The sequence below is a fragment of the Cervus canadensis genome, chromosome 28 (assembly GCF_019320065.1).
Source record: "Cervus canadensis isolate Bull #8, Minnesota chromosome 28, ASM1932006v1, whole genome shotgun sequence".
Lineage (NCBI taxonomy): Eukaryota > Metazoa > Chordata > Mammalia > Artiodactyla > Cervidae > Cervus > Cervus canadensis.
This window is the reverse complement of record NC_057413.1, coordinates 32,989,324-33,001,530: the sequence shown is the minus strand read 5'-3', so window position 1 is coordinate 33,001,530 and position 12,207 is coordinate 32,989,324.

The following is a 12,207-nucleotide window of genomic DNA, read 5'->3' as shown; positions in this document are numbered from 1 at the left end:
CATGGACCTAAGATTCCAAGTTCCTATGGAATATTGTTCTTTACAGCATCAAATTTTACTTTCACCACCAGACACATCCACAACTGAGCATCGTTTCCACTTTGGTCCAGCCTTTTCATTCTTCATAGAGTTATTTCTCCACTCTTCCCCAGTGGCATATTGGAAACCTACAGACCTGAGGGGCTCATCTACCAGTGTAGTATCTTTTTGCCTTTTCATTCTGTGCATAAGACTCTCAAGGAAAGAATACTAAAGTGGTTTGCCATTCTCTTTGCCAGTGGATCACATTTTGTCAGAAATCTCTACCATTACCTATCCATCTTGGGTTGCCCTGCATGGCATAGTTCATAACGTCATTGAGTTAAACAAGGCAGTGATACACATAATCATTTTGGTGAGCTTTCTATGATTGTTGGTTTAGATCTGAAGCCTGTGAAATCATAGTTCTTGCTTCTGTCTGCCCTCTGATGGATGAAGATAAGAGACTTGTGCAAGCTTCCTGTTAGGAGGCACTAGCTATGGGGAAAACTGGGTCTTGCTCTGGTGGGCAGGGCCATGCTCAATAAATCTTTAATCCAATTGTCTGCTTACTTGTGGGGCTGTGCTCCCTTCCCGTTAGTCGTTTGACTTGAGGTGACCCAGTCCCGGAGTCTGCAGGCTCTATGGTAGGGCTACTGGAGACCTCTAAAAAGGACTTAGACAAGTATGCAACTCCCAGGACAGCTGCTGACAGTATATTTAATTAATGCTGTGGGAAAGAATTCCTTAGAAAATGGAGTAGCCCTCATAGTCAACAAGAGTCCAAAAAGCAGTACTTGGGTACAATCTCAAAAAAGACAGAATGAACTCAGTTCATTTTCAAGGCAAACCACTCAATATTACAGTTATCCAAGTCAATGTCAAAATCACTAATGCCAAAGAAGCTGAAGTTGAATGACTCTATGAAGACCTACAAGACCTTCTAGAATGGACACCCAAAAAAGATGTTTCAGCATAGGGGATTAGAATGTAAAGTAGGAAATCAAGATATACCTGAAGTAGCAGGCAAGTTTGGCCTTGGAGTAAAACATGAAGCAGAGCAAGGGTTAACAGAGTTTTGCCAAGAGAACACACTGGTCATAACAAACACCCTATTCCAATAGCACAAAAGATGACTCTACACATGGCCATCACCAGAAAGTCAACACTAAAATCTGATAGATTATATTCCTTGTAGCCAAAGCTGAAGAAGCTTGTTACAATCTGCAAAAAACAAGACCTGGAAATGACTGTGGCTCAGATTATGAGCTCCTTGTTGCAAAATTCAGGCTTAAATTGAAGACAGCAGGGAAAACTACTAGGCCATTCAGGTAAGACCTAAATTAAATCCCTTACAGTTATACAGTGGAAGTGAAAGATTCAAGGGATTAGATCTGATGGAGTGTCTGAGAACTATGGATGAAGGTTCCTAACATTGCACAGGAGGTGGTGACCAAAACCACCCCCAAGAAAAATAAAAGCAAAAAGGTAATGTGGTTGTCTGAGGAGGCCTTACAAACAAGTGACAACAGAAGAGAAGTGAAAGTCTAGGGAGGAAGGGAAAGTTATTCTCATCTGAATGCAGAGTTCCAGAGAATAGAAACGAGAGATAAGAAAGCCTCCTTAAATGAACAGTGCAAAGAAATAGAGGAAAACAATGGAATGGAAAAGACCGAAGATTGCTTAAAAAAACTGGAGGTATCAAGGGAACATTTCATGCATGATGGGCACAATAAAGGACAGAAAAGGCAAGGACCTAAAAGAAGCAGAGCTTAAAAGGAGGTGGCAAGAATACACAGAAGAACTATACAAAAAAGGTCTTAATGACAACCATGATGGTGTGGTCACTCACCCAGAGACAGGCATCCTGGTGTGTGAAGTGAAATGAGTATTACGAAGCATTACTTGGAAAAAAGCTAGTGGAGGTGATGGGATTCCAGGTGAGCTATTGCAAACTCTAAAAGCTGATGCTGCGCTCAATACTTTGGAAAACTCAGAAGTGGCCACAGGAATGGAAAATATCTGTTTTCTTTCCAATCCCAAAGAAGAGCAATGCCAAAGAATGTTCAAATTACCATACAATAGAGCATATTTCATGTGCTAGCAAGGTGATGCTCAAAATCCTTCAAGGTGGGCTTCAACAGTAGGTGAACTGAGAACTTCTGGATGTACATGCTGGATTTAGAAAAGGCAGTTGAACCGGAGATCAAATTGTCAACATCTTTTGGATCAAAGAAAAGCAAAGGAATTTTTTTAAAAATCTGCTTCTGCTTCATTGGCTATGCTAAAGTCTTTGACTGTGTTGATCACAACAAACTGTGGAAAATTCTGAAAGTGATGGAAATACCAGATCACAATACCTGCCTCCTGAGAAACCGCAAGCAGGTCAAGAAGCAATAGTTAGAACCTTACACAAAACAGCGGATTGGTTCCAAATTGGGAAAGGAGTAAGTCAAGGTTTTATTTTGTCACCCTGCTTATTTAAGCTGTATGCAGAGTATTTAAGGTGTATGCATAGTCGGCTATATGCAAAACGCTGGGCTGGATGAATCACAAGCTGGAATCAAAATTATCAGGAGAAATAACAATCTAATATGCAGATGATACCATTCTAATGGCAGAAAGCGAAGAGGAACTAAAGAGTCTCTTGATGAGCTTGAAAGAGGAGACTGGAAAAAAAGCTTGCTTAAAACTCAGCATTCAAAAAACTAAGATCATAGCATTCAGTCCCAACACTTCATAGCAAATAGATGGGAAAAAAGTGGAGGCAGTGACAGATTTTATTTTCTTGGGCTCCAAAATTACTTCAGATGGTGATTGCAGCCATGAAATTAAAAGATGCTTGCTCCTTGGAAAACAGATAAGACAAAACTAGACAGTATATTAAAAACCAGAGACATCACTTTGCTGACAATGATCTGTATAGTCAAATTTTGTTTTTTCCAGTACTCATGTACAGATGTGAGATTTGAATTATAAAGAAGGCCGAGCACTGAAGAACTGATATATTTGAAACATGGTGTTAGAGAAGACTCTTGAGAGTCCCTTGGACTGCAAGGAGATCAAACCAGTCAATCCTAAAGGAAATCAACCCTGAATATTCATTGGAAGGATTGATGCTGAAGCTGCAGCTCCAATACTTTGGCCACCGTGAGAAGAGCTGACTCATTAGAAAATACCCTGATGCTGGGTAAGCTGAGGGCAGGAAGGCAAGGGGGAAACAGAGGATGAGGTGATTGGATGGCATCACTGACTCAATGTACATATGTTTGCGCAAACTCCAAAATATAGTGAAGGAGAGGGAATCCTGACATGCTGCATTTCATGGGGTCACAGAGAGTTAAATAGGACTTAGTGACTGAACAACAACAAGTTTGATGGAAATTAATTAAAACCAAAATGAGATACCATTACACATTTATTAAGATTACTAAGATTAAAAACCCTTAAAAATACAAAATGTTGGCAAGAAGCTAGAACATTTGGAAAGCTCAAGTAGAGCCAATGCACTATATTTGGGCACGTAAACATTTGGATATTTCTTACATAAAGCCACAATCAGACATACCATATGATCATGAGTTTCACTTTAGGAAAATAGAAATATATACTCACACAAAGATTTATATATGAATATTCATAGTACTTTTATTAATAAAAGTCCAAAACTAGAAACAAACCATGTTTTCACCAACAAAAATATAAGTAAAAAATTTCTGGTACGATTTGATGTCTTTCAAAACCAAAAGAATGAATATTGATTATGCAGCAACATTAACAAAATTTTAAATTATTTTCAGAGCAGCAAATGCAAGATTTATCAGACTTTATACTCTTTGTAAATATTTATACATGAAACTGTAGAAAAAGAAAAACAATTTAACCTATTATGAAAGAAAGCATATTACTTGTTGACTGACGGTAGAGGTGGGAATGGTGTTCTCCTAGAAAGTGGCTGAAATACTTGTAGATGGTGATGGAAATGTTCTATATCTTGAATTCTGTTTTATATATGTTGGCATATAACTCAAAACTCATCAAGATGTATAGCTCATACAATATATTTCACTGTATTTAAATTATGCTTCAAAAAATTGATTTTAAGAAAAGAATGGCAATTTTGGAATAATTCAATTAAGGGGTAATTTTGACCTGATAAAACACATTCTGAGTTGCATGAAAATGTGAGCTTAGGTTGGACAATTTTATTATTAACTAACTCCACTTAACAGACTTGGAAATTTCTGAATTCTCTAAATATTAGATTCTCAATGGTCACACAACAGATGGAGTACAAGCAATTAATCAAGTATTTAAGGGTTACTGAAGAATGATTACAAGGAACCAATTGAAGATGTGAAAGAATTGCATCTTTTTTTTTTAATTTTGAGGCGTCTAGTTCAATCAAGTTATTGCTATTTTAAAAGTCTTTACTTTGGGGGGCTTCAAAATCACTGCAGATGGTGACTGCAGCCATGAAATTAAAAGACGCTTGCTCCTTGGAAAAAAAGTTATGAACAACCTAGTCAGCCTATTAAAAAGCAGATACATTACTTTGCCAACAAAGGTCCATCTAGTCAAAGCTATGATTTTTCCAGTAGTCATATATGGAAGTAAGAGTTGGGCCAAAAAGAAAGCTAAACATTGAAGAATTGATGCTTTTGAATTTTGGTATTGGAGAAGACTCTTGAGAGTCCTGTGGACTGCAAAGAGATTCAACCAGTCCATCCTAAAGGAAATTAGTCCTGAATATTCATTGGAAGGATTGATGTTGAAGCTGAAACTCCAATACTTTGGCCAACTGATGTGAAGAACTGACTCATTGGAAAAGCCCCTGATGCTGGTAAAGATTGAAGGCAGGAAAAGAAGGGGACAACAGAGGATGAGATGGTTGGATGGCCTCACCGACTCAGTGGACCTGATTTTGAGCAAACTCCGGTAGTTGGTGGTGGACAGTGAGGCCTGGTGTGCTACAGTCCATGGGGTCGCAAAGAATCAGAAGCAACTGAGCTACTGAACTGAACTGAACTTATGTGTACTACTTTGCATTAGGACAGTAGAATTTAGTATTTGCAACAGAGATTGTGTGATCCACAAAACTTAAAATATTCACTATATGTGTCGGCTCCGCAGGGGCTCCACCGGGCCTCAGCTGGAAGGAAGGAGGCAGCACAGGCATGGCAGGGCTGGCGGTGGGCAGGCTGCGGGGACACCGAGCCCACCATCTACTCGGCCCCGCTTGCTCCCATTGGCCTGGCTGCACGCCAGGGCCTTGCCTGCAGTGCTACCGGAGTTGGCTGTCAGATCCTGTTAGCTGGCGATAGGGTGGCGGAACTCTGAGCATTTGTTTCTGGGGCCACCCTCACTGCTGAGATTCACATCCCAGACCACCAGACACACATGTGGCCGTCAGCACACCTCCTGCCTCGGGTCTGGTGTGGTGGGTACTGAATGCCATGTGTAGTTCCCGGGCCTCAATGAGTTGGATGTTTTACAAGTATATATTGTGTATTTTGGACTGCTTCCTGATTTGGAGGAGGTAGTTTTGAATTTAGAAATCCAGGCGTCAACGCCCCCTGACAAAGGAGCAAAGCAGTACATATTCCTCTGAAGTCCAATCTTTCTGCACTGGCCACACAGTCCTTCAGTGATGGAAAGCCTGATAAATATGCTGAGCATGACAGAAATATTGCAACCTTTGCAAATTGTTTGTCCATTTCTATCTCTCCTTTCCTCTATTTCCTTGCATTGATTAGGAAAGACTAGAGATTTCTTCAAGAAAATTAGAGATACCAACGGAACATTTCATGCAAAGATGGGCACAATAAAGGACAGAAATGGTATGGACCTAACAGAAGCAGAAGAAATTAAGAAGAGGTGGCAAGAATATACAGAAGAACTGTACAAAAAAGATCTTCATGATCCAGATAATCATGATGGTGTGAGCACTCACCTAGAGCCAGACATCCTGGATTGTGAAGTCCAGAGGGCCTTAGAAAGCATCACTACTAACAAAGCTAGTGGAGGTCATGGAATTCCAGTTGAGTTATTTCAAACCCTAAAGGATAATGCTGTGACAGTGCTACACTCAATATACCAGCAAATTTGGAAAACTCAGCATTGGACACAGGACTGGAAAAGGTCAGTTTTCGTTCCAATCCCAAAGAAAGGCAATGCCAAAGAATGCTTAAACTACTGCACAATTGCACTCATCTCACATGCTAGTAAAGTAATGCTCAAAATTCTCCAAGCCAGGCTTCAGCAATATGTGAACTGTGTACTTCCAGATGTTCAAGTTGGTTTTAGAAAAGGCAGAGAAACCAGAGATCAAATTGTCAACATCTGCTGGATCATTGAAAAAGCAAGAGATTTCCAGAAAAATGTATATTTCTACTTTCTTGACTATGCCAAAGCCTTTGACTGTGTGGATCACAATAAGCTGTGGAAAATTCTGAAAGAGATGGGAATACCAGACCATTCTGACCTGCGTCTTGAGAAACCTGTATGCAGGTCAGGAAGCAACAGTTAGAATTGGACATGGAACAAGAGACTGGTTCTAAATAGGAAAAGGAGTACGTCAAGGCTGTATATTGTCACCCTGCTTATTTAACTTATATGCAGAGTACATCAAGAGAAACGCTGGGCTAGATGAAGCACAAACAAGCTGGAATCAAGATTGCTGGGAAAAATATCAATAACCTCAGATATGCGGATGACACCACCCTTATGGCAGAAAGTGAAGAGGAACTAAAAAGCCTGTTGATGAAAGTGAAAAAGGAGAGTGAAAAAAATTGGCTTAAAGCTCAACATTCAGAAAACTAAGATCATGGCATCTGGTCCCATCACTTCATAGGAAATAGATGGTGAAACAGTGGAAACAGTGTCAGATTTTGTTTTGGGGGGCTCCAAAATCACTGCAGATGGTGATTGCAGCCATGAAATTAAAAGATGCTTACTGCTTGGAAGGAAAGCTATGACCAACCTAGACAGCATATTACAAAGCAGAGGCATTACTTTGCCAACAAAGGTTCATCTGGTTCAAGGCTATCGTTTTCCAGTGGTCATGTATGGATGTGAGTGTTGGACTGTGAAGAAAGCTGAGTGCCGAAGAACTGATGCTTTTGAACTGTGGTGTTGGAGAAGACTCTTGAGAGTCCCTTGGACTGCAAGGAGATCCACCCAGTCCATCCTAAAGGAGATCAGTCCTGGGTGTTCATTGGAAGGACTGATGCTGAAGCTGAAACTCCAGTACTTTGGCCACCTCATGTGAAGAGTTGACTCATCGGCAAAGACCCTGCTGTTGGGAGGGATTGGGGGCAGGAGGAGAAGGGGACGACAGAAGATGATATGGCTGGATGGCATCACCGACTCGATGGGCATGGGTTTGAGTAGACTCCGGGAGCTGTTGATGGACAGGGAGGCCTGGCGTGCTGCGATTCATGGGGTCGCAAAGAGTCGGACACGACTGAGTGACTCAACTGAACTGAACTGACTGATCCCTCCTTAGTTTTTTTATCTCAATGCCCACATTTCAGGTGCCACAGTCAGTGGCCTGAGCCTGATACCGATCGGATGTGTCTCAGTCTCTCACCCCCACACACAGTAAGCCATTTCCTGACTCTCACAGAGCCTTGTATTCCACTAAACCTCTACCACCTTGAGCCCCTCAGTCCTTTCCAGGCACTTCTGCTTTCTTGTCTAAGTTGGGTCCCTCCATCAGCCAACTGGGATTTATTACTGCTGGCTCACCAGGCACCCTTGCACCCTGGTATTGCACAGGAGGCCACTTCTCAGTTCTTCTCCCCACCAAATAAACACCTAACCGCAACTGTGGAAAACAGAACTTTCCTGCCAAAGGCTCTAATCTAACAACCTAAGGCACAGCCTGGCCCACTCACAGAACAAAGGATTGAGTGAATACCAAAGAAGAGCTAGCCAGGCTGCTTAATGGCCCCTCCCCGCCCTGAGGCAGAGAGGCAGGCTTGTGATAGCCAGAGCCAGAAGGCAAGGGGCTGCTGCAATCTCAGCCCCAGAGACTGCATTTTCCACCAAACTGTAAGCAGACTCCCAGCTGCTAATCACATCTTCCTGAGACCTTGGATGGTTGACATCTGCCAGGAGGGTCGCAGCCTGAGATGAGCTATCCAAAGGAGACATAAGACACACCTGAGACAGCGCTCTTGCAAGAAACCCGGGAAACTGAGCAGCCGGGACAGGGGAGGTGATTAAGATGCATGGTCCAAACAGTCACTATGGAGAACAGTGTGGAGATTCCTTAAAAAACTGGAAATAGAACTGCCATATGACCCAGCAATCCCACTCCTGGGCAAACACACCAAGGAAACCAGATCTTAAAGAGACACGTGTACCCCAATGTTCATCGCAGCACTGTTTATAATAGCCAGGACATGGAAGCAACCTAGGTGTCCATCAGCATAAGGAAGCTGAGGTACATATACACCATGGAATACTACTCAGCCATTAAAAAGAATTCATTTGAATCAGTTCTAATTAGATGGATAAAACTGGAGCCCATTATACAGAGTGAAGTAAGCCAGAAAGATAAACACCAATACAGTATACTAACACATATATATGGAATTTAGAAAGATGGTAATGACAACCCTATATGCAAGACAGAAAAAGAGACACAGATGTATAGAACAGACTTTTGGACTCTATGGGAGAAGGCAAGGGTGGGATGATCTGAAAGAACAGCATCGAAACATGTATATTATCAACTGTGAAACAGATTGCCAGTCCAGGTTGGATGTATGAGACAAGTGCTCGGGGCTGGTGCTCTGGGATGACCCAGAGGGATGGGATGCAGAAGGAGGTGGGAGGGGGGTTCAGGATGGGGAACACACGTAACTCCATGGCTGATTCATGTCAATGTATGGCAAACACCACTACAATATTGTAAAGTAATTAGCTTCCAACTAATAAAAATAAATGGGGAAAAAAAAAGATGCATGGCCCACCTGGGACAGTGCACTTGCCAAGCACCTGGTCGCTTGAGCTGCTCAGATCTGGAAAGGGCACAAAATGTATGCCCAACTCACAGAGACTGAGTCAGAACTGTATCTGAGTGTCTCCTGTGGAGGTATGGGTCAGCAATGGCCTGCTGCAGAGGTAGGGGCTCTGGATGTAGCAGACCTGGGTATGGCATAAGCTCTCTTGGAGGAGGTTGACATTAACTCCACCACAGAACCACCAGAACTTACACAGGACTGGGAAAACAGACTCTTGGAGGGCACAAACAAAACCTTGTGCACACCAGGACCCAGGAGAACAGAGCAGTGATCCCACAAGAGACTGACCTAGACATGCCCATGAGTGTCCAGGAGTCTCCGGCAGAGTTGTGTGTCCCTGGTGGCCTGCTGCGGGGTCAGGGGTGGTGAATGCAGCAGTGGCTGCATGGGATCTTCTGAAGGAGGTCACCATTATCTTCATTATCTTCATTGCCTCCACTGTAGTTTGGCCTCAGGTCAAACAAGAGGGAGGGGACACAGCCCCCACCCATCAACAGAAAATTGGATTAAAGGTTTACTGAACAAACCCCTCCCATCAGAGCAAGACCCAGTTTTTCCTTCCTCCCATCAGGAAGCTTCCATAAGCCTCTTATCCTTATCCATCAGAGAGAAGACAGAATGAAAACCAAAATAACAAAAAACTGACCAAACTGATCACATGGACTACAGCCTTGTCTAGCTCAATGAAACTATGAGCCATGCCATTTAGACCTACCCAAGATGGATGGGTCACGGTGGAGAGTTCTGACAAAACGTGGTCCACTGGAGAAGGGAATGGCAAACCACTTCAGTATTCTTGCCTTGAGAACCCCATGAACAGTATGAAAAGACAAAAAGGTATGACACTGAAAGATGAACACCCCAGGTCAGTATGTGCCCAATACGCTACTGGAGAAGAGTGGAGATATAAAGAATGAAGAGATGGACCCAAGGCAAAAACAATAGCCAGTTGTGTATGTGACTGGTGATGGAAGTGAAGTCCTATGCTATAAAGAGGAATATTGCATGGGAACTGGGATCTGAGGTCCATGAATCAAGGCAAATTGGAAGTGGTCAAACAAGAGGTAGCAAGAGTGAACGTTGAGATTTTAGGAATCAGCAAACTAAAATGGACAGGAATAGGTGAATTTAAATCAGATGACTATTATATCTACTACTTTTGACAAGAATCCCTTAGAAGAAATAGAGTAGCCACCATAGTCAACAAAAGAGTCAACAAAACAGAATGATTTCTGTTTATTTCCAAGGCAAAACATTCAATATCACAGTAATACAAGTTATGCCCCAACCAGTAATGCTGAAGAAGCTGAAGTTTAACGGCTCTAAAACACCTGTAAGACCTTCTAGAACTAACACCCAAAAAAGATGTCCTCTACTCTATAGGTGACTGGAATGCAAAAGTAGGAAGTCAAGAGCTACCTGGAGTAACAGACAAACTTGGCCTTGGAGTACAAAATGAAGCAGGTCAAAGGCTAACAGAGTCTTGCCAAGAGAACGCACTGATCATAGCAAACATCTTCTTCCAACGATACAAGAGAAGACTCTGCACATGGACATCACCAGATGGTCAATACAGAAATCAGACTGATTATATTCTTTGCAGCCAAAGATGGAGAAGCTCTCTACAGTCACCAAAAAGAAGACTGGGAGCTGAATGTGGCTTAGATCCTGAACTTCTTATTGCCAAATCAGAAGTTGAAGACTTAAGTTGAAGAAAGTAGGGAAAACCACTACACCATTCATGTATGACCTAAATCAAATCCCTTACAATTAAACAGTGGAAATGAGAAATAGATTTAAGGGACTAGATCTGATAGAATGTCTGAAAAACTATGGACTGAGGTTTGTGACACTGTACAGGAGGCAAGGATCAAGACGATCCACAAGAAAAAGAAATGCAAAAAAGCAAAATGGTTGTCTGACAAGGCCTTACAAATAGCTAAGGAAAGAAGAGACTCTAAAGGCAAAGGAGAAAAGTAAAGGTATACCCATTTGAGTGCAAAGTTCCAAAGAATAGAAAGGAGAGATAAGAAAGCCCTCCTCAGTGATCAGTGCAAAGAAATAGATGAAAGCAATAGAATGGGAAAGACTAGAGACCTCTTCAAGAAAATTAGAGATACCAAGGGAATATTTCATGCAAAGATGGGCTGACTAAAGGACAGAAATGGTATGGACCTAACAGAAGCAGAAGACATAAAAAGATGTGGCAAGAATACACAGAAGAGCTATTCAAAAAATATCTTCATGACCTGGATAACCATGATGGTGTGATCACTCACCTAGGGCCAGACATCCTGGAATTCGAAGTCAAGTGTGCCTTAGGAAGCATCACTACAAACAAAGCTAGTGGAGGTGAAGGAATTCCAGTTGAGCTATTTCAAATCCTGAAAGATTATGTTATGAAAGTGCTGCATTTAATATGCCAGCAAATCTGGAAAACTCAGCAGTGACCACAGGACTGGAAAAGATCAGTTTTCATTCCAATCCCAAAGAAAGGCAATGCCAAAGAATGTTCAAACTACCATACAGTTGCTCTCATCTCACACACTAGCAAAGGAAGGCTTCAAACTCTCCAAGCCAGGCTTCAACAGTACGTGTACCATGAGCTTCCAGATGTTCAATCTCGATTTAGAAAAGGTGGAAGAACCAGAGATCAGAATGCCAACATCTGCTGGATTATCAAAAATGCAAGACAGTTTCAGGAAAATATCTATTTTGCTTTATTAAGTACACCAAAGCCTTTGACTGTGTGTATTACAATAAACTATGGAAAGTTCTTAAAGAGATGGGAATACCAAACCACCTGACCCGCCTCCTAAGAAATCTGTATTCAGGTAAAGAAGCAACAGTTAGAACTGGATATGGAACAGCAGACTGATTCCAAGTCGGAAAAGGAGTATGTCAAGGCCGCATTTGTCACCCTTCTTGTTTAACTAATATGCAGAGTACATCGTGTGAAATGCCAGGCTGTATGAAACACAAACTAGAATCAAGTTTGCTGGGAGAAATATCAATGACCTCAGATATGCAGATGACAACACCCTTATGGCAGAAAGCGAAGAAAAACTAAAGGGCTTTTTGATGAAAGTGAAAGTTGAGAGTGAAAAAGGTGTCTTAAAACTCAACATTCAGAAAATGAAGATCATGGCATCCAGTC